Consider the following 16,130-nt stretch of genomic DNA (forward strand, 5'->3'; position numbering starts at 1 on the left):
CAGTAGCTGGAGAAGGATGTCATGCTGGGTAAGATGGAGGGCAGAGAAAAAGAGGAAGACCCCCAATGAGATGGACTGGCCAGGTGGTGGCATCGATGGACTCCTGTTCTAAATTTCTAAATCTAGTAACTTCAAATTTTAATGTTTCCCTAATGAAAAAAAAATTTCTACCATGCAATACTAAATATTTGAGAGTGGTCTCCTATGCATTAGCATTCCAAACTTTATATTAACATATTCACACAGTAGTTAGTTAAGGGGAGCAACAATTATGAAAAAGAAAACTAATGGTCCAAACATACAACTGCATACCTTCTTCTCAAACTACATACATAAAAAGAACTCAAATATACTAAAGAAAGCATCCTCTTCTCTCCCATCTACCCAATAACCCTTTCATAATTACAAAATCTTTTTTCAATCTTTAAAATGCAAAGAGCCCCAGAGGTATAATGCAAGCAATAGAAAAAAATTCTTAAAACACTTTTTAAAAAAAGCAGATATTCATTAAACTAATCACCTAACAGGTGAACCACTACAGAACAATATGATTTCTGTATTTTACACCGAAATCTAAAGCAAACTTGCCTTAAAAAGAAAAATTAGAATGAGGACAAGAGCTGGCAAGATAATCAGTACTAAGAAATACATCTCAAGCTTTTCTTTCTTCCTGGCTTTGCATTTTGTTTCATATACTATTGTTGATGTTAAGTGCTGTCAAGTCAATTCCGACCCACCGTGACCCTGTATAGGGTTTCCGAGGAGCAGCTGGTGAGCCTGAACCACCGACCTTGCAGTTCAAAAGGCTTTACAGTCTGGCACATTAACCCACAGCACCACACTAGGACTCCTCATCTCAAATACACATATTTCTATCAAATAGAGACTACTAAGACAATTTTCAGTCAAACTAGCTTCAAAACAGTAATGTTTTTCATATACAAAAAAAAAGATCAACAGGTGTTTATTTTGTTGTACAATAAAACATTAATGATGTCCAGTTTGAAGAAAAAGGTCACTAATATGTTGTTGTTGTTAAGTGCCATGGGGTTGATTCTGACTCATGGTGACCCTGGTACAAGGTTTCCCATGAATAGCTGCTGAGCTTGAACCACCAACCTTGCAGTTCAAACGACTTTGCAAAAAAACGTTCATGGAAAAATTGAATTAAAAGATAATGGAATTCTTCAACAAGCTTTTTCAAGCCCCTTGTACATTCTGAGATTGATATCTGAAAACTTACCTTGTATATAATAAATATTAAGGAGGTTGTGTGGATCATGACAAGCTATAGATAACATTGCAAAGTATGAGTATTCCGGAACACTTAATTGTGCTCAGGAGGAATCTGCACCTGGACCAAGAGGCAGTTGTTCAAACAGAACATGGGAACACTGAATGGTTTAAAATTAAGAAAGGTGTGTGACAGGGTTGTATTCTTCCACAATACTTATTCTGAGCAAATAATCCAAGAAGCTGGGATATATGAAGAAAAACATGGCATCAGGATTGGAGGAAGACTTATTAACAACCTGAGATATGCAGATTATACAGACAGCCTTGCTTGCTGAAAGTGAAGAGCACTTAAAATGTTTAATAATGAAGATCAAAGACCACAGCCTTCGGTATAGCTTGTATCTCAATGTAAAGAAAACAAAAATTTCCAACACTTGAACAATAAACAACATTCTTATCAACAGAGAAAAGGCTGAAGTTGTCAAGGACTTGAGTCTTCTAGGATCAACTATCAATACTCATGGAAGTAGCAGTCAAGAAATCAAATAACATACTGCATTAGGCAAATCTGCTGCACAGACCTTTTTAAAGTGTTGAAGAGCAAAGATGTCAGCTTGAGAACTGAGGTGCGCCTGACCCAAGCCATGGTATTTTCAATAACCTCAGATGCATGCGAAAGTAGGACAGTAAATAAGAAAGACCATAGAAGAATTGATGCTTGTGTTGGAGGAGAATATTGAAAGTACCATGGGCTGCCAAAAGAACCAACTGATCTGTGTTGGAAGTAGTCTGAGTGGGCTCCTTGGAGGCCAGTTTGGCCAAACTTCATCTCTCGTACTTCAGACATATTGTTAGGAGGGACCAGTCACTGGAGGATATCATGTTTAGTAAAGTGGAGGGTCAGAGAAAAAGAGGAAGACCCCCCAGCGAATGGAATGGCAAAGTGGCAGCATCAATAGACTCAAGTGTGGCAACAATTGTGAAGTTGGTCCAGGACCGGGCAGTGTTTTGTTCTGTTATGCATAGGATCGCTGTGAGTAGGTAAACAACAACAACAAGGAGGCCTCGTGGAACAGTGGTTTAAGAGTTTGGCTACTAAAGATCAGAAGTTCCAACCTACCAGCCACTCCTCTTCGGGAGAACGATGTGACAATGTTTCTAAAATGATTATAGCCTTGGGAAACAATATAGGTCAGTTTGACTGTGCCCTATAGTGCTCACTAGGAATCAGAATCAACTTCATGGCATTAGATTTTGAGGGTTTTTTAGGAACAAAAAAGGGAAATGTAAAAAAAAAAAAGAAAAGAAAGCATACTAATTAAGATATAGAGAAAACTAAAATTAAATCACTAAACTGGAACCACTTAGATTAAACTCCTTAATTTGAGATGTAATGATTCAAAAAAACTTTTGTTAGTATCACGTTTTCCCCATCAACAGTTAATGAAACCAGTATTAGAAGACAAACTAGCTTGTCCAAGGCCACACAGCTAACATGTTAGTGACTTGCTAACACGTATACTAAAACTGTCAGAATCTATACAAGGTCACTATGAGTCAGAATCCACTCAATGGCACTTGGTTTGGCGCTGTAAGTTAATGTGCTATACCACAAGGCCGATTTGAACCGTAGGTCGGCAGTTCAAACTCACCAGCTGCTCCTTGGAAACCCTATACTATACAGGGTCACTATGAGTCGGAACCAACTCAACAGTACTCAACAACAAACAACAACAACATACAAGGTCGCTATGAGTCGGAATCCACTGGATGTCACCTAACAACTCTCTTTTTTAAAGAGAGGAGAAATTGAGAGATTAGTTATATATATGAAGAAATAACTTCATAAAGTAAAAGCAGGTGTGAAACTAACTAGAAAGTGATCACTTTTACTTGAGTACTACCTCCCTAGCCACAAACAGAAATTTTGAGATAAACAATATTTATGAAGCGAGGGTAAATATACCATCATCCAACACAAGTATCCGGATAGCATATGGTGGTGGTGGTTATGTGCCATGGGGTCAGTTCCAACTTATAGTGACCCTGCACAGGGTTTCCAAGACTGTAAATCTTTACAGGAGCAGAAAGTCTCACCTTTTTCCTGCGGAACTGCTGGTAGTTTCAAACTGCTGACCTTGAGGTTAGCAGCCCAATTCGTAACCACTATGCTTATACTAGTTATAAAATTGCACAACGTGAACTAGCCAAACAACATATAGGAGATAGAGTCACCTAGAAAATAAATTCAATCATGCTATATTTACTCCTTAAAACATAACAAATATTTTTTTAAGTTCACATTTAAAGGAAAAGTAATTCAGTATTTGAAATAACAAAAGAAAAATTGAATAGCCAATAATTCTACACAATAAATTCATCATTGGAAGAGATTAAGACTTTAGGAGGTAGAAGTATCAAACCTGTGGTGGTGGTGGCGGTGGTAGTGATGTGCCGTGAAGTCAGTTCCAACTCATAGTGACCCTGCATAGGGTTTCCGAGGCTGTAAACCTTTATGGAAGCAGAAAGCCTCATCTTTCTTCCATGGAACAGTTGGCAGTTCGAACTGCTAACCTTGAGGTTCACAGCCCAATTCATAACCACTATACCACCAGAGCTCCTTATCAAACCTGTATACTTTTATAATTAATATTTTTATCTGTTACAAATCTACTATAAACATTTCTAATTTTATATTTAAAGTAAATGCTTTACAATTTTCAGAACCTGTAACAACAATACCCATAAACCTTTTTAGATATTTTTTGTCATGATACAAAGCCATGATATCACTATATGCTGATTACAGTATCTTTGAAATAGAAATGTAGGTCATTTCTGGTGGTGTTATAAGCACTGGACTGCTAAACACAAAGTCAGTGGTTCAAACCTACCAGCTGCTCCTCAGAAACCCTATACAGAATCACTGCCAGTTGAAACCAACTTGATGGCACTTAACAATATTAGATGAGAAGAAGTTCTGGTGGCTCAGTGGGTTAAATGTTGGGTTGTTACCCTCAAAGTCATCAATTCAAACCCACCTGAGGCTCCAAGGAAGAAAGATGAGCTTTTCTCTGCTACTACAAAGATTTACAATCTCGGAAATCCTACAAAACAGTTCTACCCTGTCCGATAGGGTTGCTATGAGTCAGAATCAACTCAATGGCAGTGGGTTTATTATAGATGGGCTCACACACCCCCACCCCTCTAAACTCCTCAAACCTTCGTTCTCATCACTATGATGGCAGAAATGTCTTGCACAGTAGGATCTATGTTTTATGCAGAATCATTGTTACGACAGCCCTCAGAAACGTAGAGGCCACCTAAAACAGCCAATCCTAGCTTTACACGGAATGCAGTGCATACTGTATATTGGTGGATTTGGCAGTTATTGACACTGGAGTCTGTAAACTATGGGCAATTCCTGTATACTCCTGTTTTTGTATAGTTTTACTGGAACACAGCCAAGTTTATTTGCTTACTTATTATCTATGGCTTCTGTCACACTACAACAGCAGAGTTGAGTAGCTGTGACAGAGACCATATGGCCTACAAAACCTAAAATATTTAAGATTTACTACCTGGCTTTGTGTGCTTACTGACTCCTGGTCTACACAATAAAGTACCTGAAGCACCACGTGACTTTTCAAAGAACCATCTCCAGAAGAGAATAAATTGAGCTACTGCTAGCCTAGGCTTTAAGGGTTAGCACACAGGCAGGTTAACAGATCGCCTAGAGGCTCTCTAACATCCCAAAGCTGCCAAGCAAAGCATATAAAGTTACCATTCCCTACTACCAGAGTCCCACCCTTCCCTGTGTCTTTACTAGTAAATCATGTTAACTCTAAAAGGCTGCTCTTTAAGTTCATCTAAACACCTGTATTAAAAACATTAGTGGAAATTGGAAGGTAAAGGGAGGAGACGCTTTGTTGTTGTTAGGTGACACTGAGTGGGTTCGGACTCATAATGACCCTATGCACAACAGAACGAAACACTGCATGGTCCTAGTGCTTTTTTGCTGACCCTCCACTTTACGAAGCATGATATTCTTCTCCAGGGGCAGGTCCATCCTGAAGATACGTCTGAAGTAAGAGAGACAAAGTCTAACCATCCTGGCTTCTAAGACGCTTTCTAAGGAACTGAACCTACATGGATACATTCCAACCCAGATCCTGTACCTTTACCACAGAATCACCTCAGTTCTCTCTACCTGGCCAAGTATCTTTCCCAGAGGGCCCTACCATTAGAATATTCTCACTTACAAAAAGGTATAAGAAGCTCCTGAGAGGGCGCTGATTTCAAACTGAGAAACACAAAGTGTGCATAAATTTTTCATGCCTCACAATCCTTATTCCTTGTTAAGAGTTGACACTAAACGCTAATAACCAACCACATGAGGGCAAATTTCACCACACACACATACACACACTCAAACTGTCTTTTAATATCTAATACTTGGAAGATGTCTTGATACTTTTCTAAGTGCTAATGTTTTTGTGGGGGTTTTTTTTAATAAACACTGTAGGAAAAAAAAAAAAAGGCACTTTCAGCATTGCTGTGCCAACAGAGGGATATCCCCTCCATTGTAAGGGACACAAAGACTCACACCAACTGTGAGCAGGGGAAGCAGCCTTCTCTATCACTATTTTTAGATTCACTTTGACATATTAAAACCAAACTTAGAATTATAATAATGCAGGGCAAAATGATGAATTTGTTTAAACAAAATCAGTCCCTTTATTTAGAAGTTCCTTAACAATCCTACTCTACATATTCTTCTGGACTTAATCTCAAGGGACTATCTACCCTATAAAAAGCTTGTAGTTGTTTCAAAAATACAGACTCAGGCTTCGGGAGCCAACTGGGGTCATACTTAATGGCTGTATCTCCTTTTCAACTGCAAATCTTACCCACTTTTGAAAATCTATTTTAGGGACCGTTTCATTCATTCTCTGTTCTTACTACTAGTTTATCTTTGCTTTCTTTAACACAGATTTTTCCACCAAGTATTTATCTATTTTTCAGCTCTCCACTCACCATCAGCATGTTTAGAGACCCAAATACTTTGAAAATGACTCCCAACCTCTACATTTTCAGAACATCACTCATTCATTTCTGAGATTATATCCATACCGAACTTTTACTCTGAAATTTAATGTTAAAAAACAAAGTTCACTGTCCTATTACTAAAAAATTTTTTAAAACCTGTTTTAAAGCATTTTCCTGTGCTCTTTTTTACTCCTCCCTCTGTACTGTTAAATGCCACTGAGTTGGTTTTTGACTCACAGTGACCCAACCCTGTATAGGGTTTCCAAGGAATGGCTGGTGAGTTCAAACTGAACTTGCAGTAGAGCCCTGGCTTTATGGGAAAAATAAAAACTTTTGGATCCCTATAAAAACAAAATCCTAATCCAGATATAATGTCTTTTGGCCTAAAATGTAATTTCTCCCCCACTTATCTAACACTATCCACTCAGGAACATCATTCTCAATCGCTTCTCTGGGTTATAAACAAATATCTACACAAACACAAACCAACCCCAACCTTTCTCAACCACCATCCTCTGTATTCCCATCAAACTGTTGTTGCTGTTAAGTACAGTGGAGTCAGTTCTGACTCATAATGACCCTGCACAGTGTTTCTGAGGCTGCAAATCTTTACGGGAGCAGAAAGTCTCATCTTTCTCCCACAGAACAGCTGGTAGTTTCGAACTGCTGACTCTGAGGTTAGCAGCCCAATTCATAACCACTATGCTACCAAAGCTAGCTTCCTAAATACTGCTATCCCTCACACCTCAACTCTCCAATTCCACTGATGCTTTTCTCCTCAAGACACTATGTAAACCTGCTTCCTAGAAGAAAACTGTCCCACATTTGATTCAGACACTCCAATTCATTCTGCGTAGTCCAGTACAAACATTTCTCCAATGGAAAATGTACTAATATTTTCACATCTGCTAAGGGCCAAAACAAGTATCAAGCAGAGAGTGGTCTTAGATAAATTTCTTTCCTACAATTCTGTGCAATTTGTGTTTGATTGCTTCCACTGCCCATATGGAAAAGCAAAGTATAGACATCAACTACCTGGTCCTTCTTTGCTACCCAATACATAATGAAACATTTTCATGATTTTTTTACCCAATCTACCGTCAAAACAATAAAAAATAATAATAATAAGTATTAGTGTGGTGCTGTAGGATAAGCACTGGACTGCTAACTGCAAAGTCAGTAATTCAAACCCAACAACCACTCCTCAGAAATCCTATAAAGGATTGTTATGAGTTGGAACAGACTCCACAGCACATAACAAAATTGGTAAATGGAAGGTTGGTGATACAGTGGTTAAGCATTCAGATGCAAAATAAAAGGTCAGTGGCTCTAACCCAACAGTCAGCTGCTCAGAAGAAAAAGGTATGGCTGTTGGATCCCATAAAGATAACAGCCTTGGAAATCCTATGGGGCTCTTGTAGGGTTGCTATGTTTAAGGACCAACACAACTGGCATCGCATTTGGTTTGTGTTGAAGCTGATAATCAACTGGTCAAGTACACTCAAACTACAGTTTGCTGACTTGTCCCCCCATCCCCTAAAAAGCAGCCTACGCTATCTTTGTGAAACATGGAATACATGACTTCCTCAAGGTCACAATATAAGATAAGAGCAGATCCAGGGTCATCTATGCTGATTCTTAGTCTAACATTACAGCCACTACTCAACAACTTCATGCTAGTAACCATTTTTAAATGGGGTCCTGCTGTTAGCGTGGCTGCTAACAGACAGGTCAATGGTTTGAATTCACCAGTCACTCAATGGCAGAAAGATGGGGCAGATAGATTGCTTCTGTCAATATTATAGCCTTGGAAATCCTAAAGCACCTTTCTACTCTGTCCTATAGAGTTGCTGTAAGAACTGACTTGCTTGGGTTTAGTTTGGTTTAGTCATTTAAACTAGATACAATTTTAAGTTCGTTACAAAAGCACAATAAAGTATCTAAAAACAAAGAGCTGGCAAAGTCCCAAAGGAGAGCAAAATGATCAGAGTTGGAAAAAATTATCCTAAAACAGACAAAAGAGTTGGAGGGAATGATAGCCAAAAGGAACAATCGTAAAACTGAAAAGATGAACTCTGAATTTTTCTAGCATCTCTCAAAACACAAACAATGGATATGTTTTGGAACTCTAATGAGACAGGGTTGAGATAAATGAATTGCTAGGTAATTTGGAGGTCAATAAACTTGAAAAATTCATTATTCAGACACACAAAAAAAGTAAAACAAAACACTGAGAAAAATTCCAAATAAATTTCATCAAGATCTTAAATGGAGAACTTAGATAACCCAAGTTTTATTCATTCCCACACAATATATCTTAGCAGTGGCTTCAAAGAGAGCCCAAAGCATAGCCTGGATAAACCAGTAATTCCCAGTACAGTACTGTCTATGTTCTGTTATATAAAATCCCACTCTATATTTACCCATTAAAATCTGTATAAATACATAAAATGTTAATTACTCTCACACACCTCTAATTTGGCACTCAGAAGTTACCTGAAATACTAGTGAAAGATCTTCTAGACTTCAACTTTAAAATGATGAAAGTAAAAAAATCAAGTATCAGAGCGTCTCCTAAACTGACAGGGAAGTGAAAACAAATCAAATAAAGCCTGAAGTCATTCTGCCAAATAAAAAAGTACTATCAATTGGGACATATGCTACGCAAGAAAAAGCATTTGGGTGAAGGAAAAAAATCTAACAACTTTATAAACTGTACTAAACGCTCTCACCCAAATAAAATTGTAATTCACAAGAACTGAGAATTTCCTGAGCAACTGAAATCTGTTACAGTGTCCTAACACACGGGCATGGGACCATGAAAATGAGATTTTAAAACCTTACCAAGGGAAGACTCAAGGAAAGGAAAATGAATTTTACTTTCGGAGACACCTAAAGATGAGGTGGGTCCCACCTGAGAACCCAAGTGAGCGTTCCCTGGAAACAAAACCTACAGCACGGGGTTAATACCTGGTGTATTAGGAAAAGGCATATTTCAGAGTTGGCCTTCGTGTGCACATATGCTCTGGCTGCCTGGATTTCCTTTCAATTTCTAGCCAAAAAGGGTGCAAGTATCATTCACACTGGTGAAAGACAGAACTGCTCTAAGAGAAATCTGCAAACTTACACAACACATACAAAGAGCAACAAGGTTACAAAACACAGGACTACTTAACATCTCCCCTCCGTGAAGAATCAAGGTAACATTCCGACATACCTAGAGAAACAAAACTCCAGGAGAAAGCACGCGCATCCTCCCACTTTCTACCCGCTCCCTGTAGCCCCCAATTCCCGTTCCCGGGGCCACTCACACTATAGGAGCCAAGAGTAATGACCGTGGCGCTGATAAAGTGGATTGGTTCCCTTCCTCCTTCGGACCGAGACGGCGGCTGCGGAAGACTCCGGCACGGGGCTAGTAAGCAGCGGTGCTAGTGTCTCTAAACCAGGCGGTCACCCGGCTCTCTTCCGCGCCGCCAAGGGAGAGGAGGTGGTGGCCCCGGTTTACCGCCTCCTTTCCTCTTCCTGGGTCTCTTCAGGCTGTGGCTTCTGCCGGTCCAGGGCCACTTCACCCACAGTCACGTTTGAGAGGCGCCGGATTTTGTTTTTATAAAAAGTTTCCTCTGGGCGGAGGCTGCGGCCGGCCCCCCGGGTCCCCCCCGGCCCCGCCGCCCTCGGGCTGGGGCGGGGGAGGGGGCACTGAGAACTCCTACCGGAGCCCTGCCGAGGAGCCGGGGGGCCGGCGACTAGCCAACGAATAAGACCCCCGAGGGGGCGGAGGGGAGGGGGAAGGTCGGCGGCGCCGGTCTTGCTCTCTTCGCCGCTCGGACTGCCGCTTCACATCGGTGTCCCCGCCCCCCCGAGCGGGGGGTGGCTCCTGAGCTAGGGGTCCCGGCTCATACACGCCCGGGCGAGATGCTACGGCCCCGGGCAGGTATACGAGGCGGCGGCGAGACGGGGAACCCGGCCGGCTCCGCTCGGCGCCGCCCCCGCTCCCGGCTCCCGCATGTGTCGCTGCGGCTGAGACCCCCTCCCTACACCTTGGGAGTCCCTCGCTCACGCCCCGGGACGAGGCAGAAGCTCCGGCCCCTCCTCAGCGTCCTCTCACCGCAGAGCAGCTGCCCAGCCCCAGTCCGCGGTCGCCGCCTCCCTGCCCCCAGTCGCCGGCTCCGGCTCCGGCTCCGGCTCCGGCGTGTGCAGCCGCGGCTGCCGGCCGGGAAGGTGAGGGGGGGGGCAAGGAGGGGTGGCCGCGATTCCCGTTGGCCCAGGTTAGGGCGAAGGTCTTGGCGATGGCCAGTGCACAGAGGCTGAATCTCTCCGATGCTCCCTCGCTCTCACTCTCTCCGTAGCAGTGGTGGTAGCGCCTGGAGCTCCGCTCGCTGTCTCGCTCGCACTGTGCCGAGCTCTCGCCTCACTCTAGAGAGAGGGGCGGGAGGAAAGCGGCGCGTACCTATGACGCATCACCTAGCAACCGCTCTTTTGCCCCCTCCCTTTTCTTTCCGCTCAGAGGCTCCGCCGCTGGCTTTTTTTTTTTTTTTCTTCCCCTTTACACAAACCCCGCCCTGGACAACTCTGGCGCGCTCTGATGACGCTTGAAGGGAAGAGGAAGTCAGGGATCGGCGAGCGGGTGGGTGCGCCTTGGGCCGCGGGACTCTGCCTCCGCAGCCGTCGCTGCCTTTACGGCCGCGTCAGAACTGAAGAGAGGAAGAGGAGGAGCCGAAGCAACCCTAAGCTGCCGCCTGATCTTACCCCTGACCTGAGAGCGGCGAGAGAGCTTGCTCTGTGGCGGTTTCCTTAAGGACAGGTGGTGATTGCTCCTTTGAGAACAAGGAGGCCCTGGCTACGCGGCTGTGCTCGGGTACTCATCATCCGAAGGTGAAGCATGTGGTCCAAAACAGGCTCTGAGCCGGACCGAACGAGGAGTTGCCCTGCAGACTGGTTCGCAGCACCACCTGCTCCAAGGAGCTTGCGCCCCACTCTTTCCATGCTGTGGTGAGACCCAGCGCCCGATAGCTTGTGGGCGGGCCGAACAAATGATCAATGAATGAATGAGTGAGCCTCCCTCACAGGTCCCTGGAGGAGCTCAGAAGAGATGAGGGAAGTGCCAGCGCTTTGTAAACTGCAAAGTATTATAAAGAGGCGCTGTAGTGCCACCACCCCTCCCCCATGAAAGTAAATAGGACAGCCTGAGACTTTACTGAAAACGGAAGAGAATTGTTGGAGCAAGAAGAGGGGGTTGGAAGGGAGCCATCCTCCTTGTTAGAAAAAGATTTCCAATGTTTTCAAGAGGAGAATTTAGCAGTGCTTCACTTTTAGTAATCATTCTTGCTTATGGTTGTAACTTTGGAGAGAGCTTCTTGACTGATCTGTGTTATTTTCCAGGGCCCATTAACTTCAAGAAGTATTGGCCTGTGTTTTAGATCTGTGATTACAAATCGGGCTGCTAACCTCAAGGTCGGCAGTTCGAAACTACCAGCTGTTGCACTGGAGAAAGATGAGGCTTTCTGCTCCCGTAAAGATTTACAGCCTCGGAAACCCTGTACAGGGTCACTCTGAGTCGGAACTGACTCTACGATGTTTAACAATAGAGGCTGAAATAAATATTAACTACTGTGCAGCATTTCTTATGAATGTTATACTGGAAAATAGATTCAAATAAAAATTCACAAAGTTGAAAGTGTCGTTCTCTAGAGGAAAAAGATAAAAAGACCCGAATCCCGAGAACTGGGTCTTGAACCTGCCCTGATGGCTAGTGTAAGAATGAGATAAAAGCAGCGGGAATGATGAAAGGAAGCAGATTCAACAGTTTCGTGGCATACCTTCACACACTCTGCCTCCTCTGGAAGCAGCTGTGATGGACATTATTCTTACCAGCAGTGGGGATAGAAGCTGGCAGATTTAGAGAACTATTGTCACCACTGCATACTGATGTTAGACTAAGGAAACTTCTGATTGGTAAATCCAAGGGCTCATTTTTATTTAAATACTGCAGAAAGTGGGGGTGAAAGGTGCTCTAGAAGCAAGGGTTGACACAAAGTAGCACCTGATCCTACTGTCCTTAACCCCAAGTTCCAGTATACTGCTTAAGTTACCCTGCATTTGACTATCTTTACATAACCAATCCCTTGCTATACCCTTCCAAATAAGACCATAGCAAATCAGACTATATAGATCATATATATAGTTGAACTATATACATCATATATGGATATATGATGTATATAGTATATATACATATATGTATATAGTTGTCCGACACTGTGGATCAGCATTGGAGTGTGAACCACAAGGTCAGCAGTTCAAATCTACCAATACAAGGTCGCTGAGTCAGAACAGACTGGACCACTTAAATATAAATAATCCCAGTGTCCAGTGGTGGAATGGTAGAAATTGAAAACACAGGTTTGGGGGATTTTGTGAGACTGACTAACACAGATTTTTTAGGTCTATGGGCTTTAGATGAAAAGTGCAAACATTAGAGTTCTGCAAACCAGGCAAGCGTTCCACAGAAAAGTGTACCACATAGAGTTCTTCAGCAGCCTTATCTGTTTCCACTGTCAGCGACTCCACCTTAGAACCTCAGTGCTGATAGACAGAATGTCACTGAGGAGAACTCTGAGCCACCTACTTATGAAGTAACAGCTGCACCAAGCTTACTGGGCAAGCTCCGCCCACCTCGCCCTCCAGTGTGATAACAGGAGGAAACAGCTGGAACTGGTGACTGAAGAAGAGGAAGTTCATATATTTCCAACTTGGTTTACATCTACTTTAGTTCCTTGTGTTGCTTTATTAACACAGTTGTTGTTAAGTGCCATCCAGTCAGATCCAACTCAGAGGGACCCTGTATAGGATTTCCAAGGAGTGGCTGGTGGGTTTGAACTAGCAACCTTACTATTAGCAGTTCAGTGCTAATGCTATAGCACAACACCAGGACTCGACCCAGAAGAGCTAGTTAATTCAAAATTCCAAAACTAAAGTTTAAGTAACAGAGGTCTTTCTCTGGTTCATCAATTTGTTTATGACAAAGATGTGTATATATTAAAACATGCTTGTGTAGAATTTTTACTCCTACACATGAAATTGAGCTCTTAGATGTTGTTAAGTGCCTTGGAGTCAGTTTCCATTTTTAGCAGCCCTTTATAAGTTTCCTAGGAGTAGATGGTAGACTTGAACCACTGACCTTGTGGTTAGTAGTCCAGCACTTACCCTGGCCCTGTAGGACCTACTCAACAACACTTAACAACAAAAAGCTCTAAGTAGAAAACTGTTTTGTTGTTGTTGCTGTTAAGTGCTGTTGAATCAATTCCAGTTCATGCTGATTAAGGGTACTAGATTGAAAGGTTGCTTTGAACCTGAAGGTCAACTGTTCAAACTCACCAGCCACTCCTCGGATACCTGTACAGAGTCGCTATGAATTGGCACTGACTCAACGGAACTTAACAACAACGTAGAAGGAAACTATTAAATCCGTGTTTAAATAGTCCACATCAGTGGCTTTGATTGTCAAAGATTTAATAAGCTAAATTATTTGGAAAAATAGCTTTTTATTTCTAGAAATGCCATGTACAACTCATCCAATATATCAATTATTTTTTTGAAATATATCTAAAAATGTAAAAACATAGTTATGCTATATAGTATAATGAGTAATGCTAAAGGAAATCCCTATGTAACCAATCAGGTCAAGAATTAGGAAATTTCGCGTACACTACACCAAAAACCCCCTTGCAAACTTTGCTGACTATAACTCTCCCTCTCTGCTCCAGGTAATCATTATTCTAACTTTTGTAATAACCATCTCTGTGCTTTCCTTTGTTGTTTATCACAAGCATGCATCTCTAAACAGTATATTGTTTTGTTTTCGCCTTTCTTTTGAATTTTGTCTAAATAGGACTACATAGCATATAACCTGTTGTGCTTGCTACTTTTGCTTCCTGTGGATTTTAATCCAAGCTGTTGCATATAGCTGTAATTTATTCCTCTTAATTGTTACAGTGTTCCATTGTAGCAACATGCTACAATTTATTTAGCTGCTTGATTATTGATGGACATCTGGGTTGTTTCCATTTGTGGGCTTATAAACACTGCTGCTGTGAACATCTTCATGTACGTACTCTACATCAGTTTCTCTAATCTATATACCTGAAAGTGGTTATGTTGTTGTTAGGTGCCATCAAGCTGTTTCCGACTCATAGCAACCCTATGCACAACAGAAAAAAACGTTGCCTGGCCCTACACCATCCTCACTTGGTACATTTGAGCCCATTACTGCTGCCACTGTGTCAGTCCATCTCATTGGGTTTTTTTCTCTTTTTCACTGAGCCTCCCTCTAGGATGTCCTTCTTCAGGGACTGATCCCTCCTGCAACATGTCCAAAGTACCAAAATACAAGAGACAATCTCGCCTTCCTCGCGTCCAAGGAACATACTTGGCTCTACTTCCAAGACAGATTTGTTTGTTCTTCTGGCAGTCCATGGTACTTTCAGTATACTTCCCCAACATCATAATTCAAATGCACAATTCTTCAACTATCTTCCTTATTCATTGTCCAACTTTAACATGCAAATTAGGCAACTGAAAATACCATGGCTTCAGTCAGGAGCACCTTATCCTAAACTGACATCTTTGCTAATAATGAAAGAGGTCTTTTTCTCCAGATCTGTCTAATGCAATTGGTCCTTTGATTTCTTGACTGCTGCTTACTTGAGTGTCAATTATAGGTCCAAGCAAAATAAAGTCTTTGGCAACTCCAGTATTTTCTCCGTTATCATGATGCTATTTATTGGTCCAGTTGTGAGGAATTGTGTTTTCTTTATATTCAGGTGCAATCCATACTGAAGGCTGTAGTCTTTTATCTTCATTGGTATGGTATTATTTCAATTCCTCTTTGCTTTAAGCCAGCAAGTTTTATTTTAAGTATCAATAAATTTGAATGAAATAATGCCAAGCTGTTTTCTGAAGTGTCACACTCCCAATGGCCATGGATGTTTCCCATTGCCCCCCATCTGTCTTACTAGCAAAACCAGTTATGTGTATGTATGTATATGTATATATATATATATATAGTGAAGGAGCTCTGGTAGCGTAGTGGATACGAATCGGGCTGCTAACCTCAGTGTCAGCAGTTCGAAATTACCAGCTGTTCCGCGGGAGATTTGTGAGGCTTTCTGCTCCCATAAAGATTTACAGCCTCGGAAACCCTGTACAGGATCGCTATGAGTTGGAACCCACTCCATGGCATACAACAACAACAACATATGTAGTAGTGGTGGATATGTGCAGTAGAGTCAATTCCAACTCATAGCTACCCTCTATAGGGTTTCTGAGCTGTAAATCTTTATGGGAACAGAAAGCCTCATGTCCTTTCCATGGATCATCTGGTAGTTTTTCTCCCATGGATCAACTGATCAACTGCTGACTTTGAGGTTAGCAGCCCAAATCGTAACTACTACACTACCAGAGTCTTACATATGTAGCGACCTTATAGTCAGTACCGACTCATAGCGATCTTATGCATAGCAGAATGAAACATTTCCCAATCCTGGGCCAACCTCACTATCGTTGTCACGCTTGAGCCCATTGATGCTGCCACTTTGCCAATCTGCCTCACTGGGGATCTTCCTCTTTTTCCCTGACCCTCCACCCTACTAAACATAATATCCTTCTCCAGCAACTGGTCCCTTCTGACAATATATACGAAGTATGAGAGACAAAGTTTGGCCATCCTGACCTCAAAGGAGCACTGTGGCTACACTTCTTCCAACACAGATCTGTTGGTTCTTTTGGCAGCCCAAGGCACTTTCAATATTCTCCTCCAACACCATAACTTAAAAGCATCAATTCTTCCA

General features: G+C 42.1%; 1 protein-coding gene and 1 pseudogene across 1 annotated transcript in view; one reads left to right on the top strand and one right to left on the bottom strand.

Annotated features, from left to right (window-relative positions):
- Nucleotides 1-9,904, bottom strand: part of FBXW7 (F-box and WD repeat domain containing 7, E3 ubiquitin protein ligase) — a 231,226-nt gene extending 221,322 nt beyond the window's left edge. Inside the window, exon 1 of the mRNA XM_006875496.1 lies at nt 9,791-9,904. The gene's annotated coding sequence lies outside the window, so the exon portion shown is untranslated. The remainder of the gene's footprint in view (nt 1-9,790) is intronic.
- Nucleotides 9,905-10,197: 293 nt separating this feature from the next.
- Nucleotides 10,198-16,130, top strand: part of LOC102840557 — a 12,724-nt pseudogene continuing 6,791 nt past the window's right edge.

Source organism: Chrysochloris asiatica, unplaced genomic scaffold (genome assembly GCF_000296735.1).
Source record: "Chrysochloris asiatica unplaced genomic scaffold, ChrAsi1.0 scaffold00329, whole genome shotgun sequence".
NCBI classification, from domain to species: Eukaryota; Metazoa; Chordata; class Mammalia; order Afrosoricida; family Chrysochloridae; genus Chrysochloris; species Chrysochloris asiatica.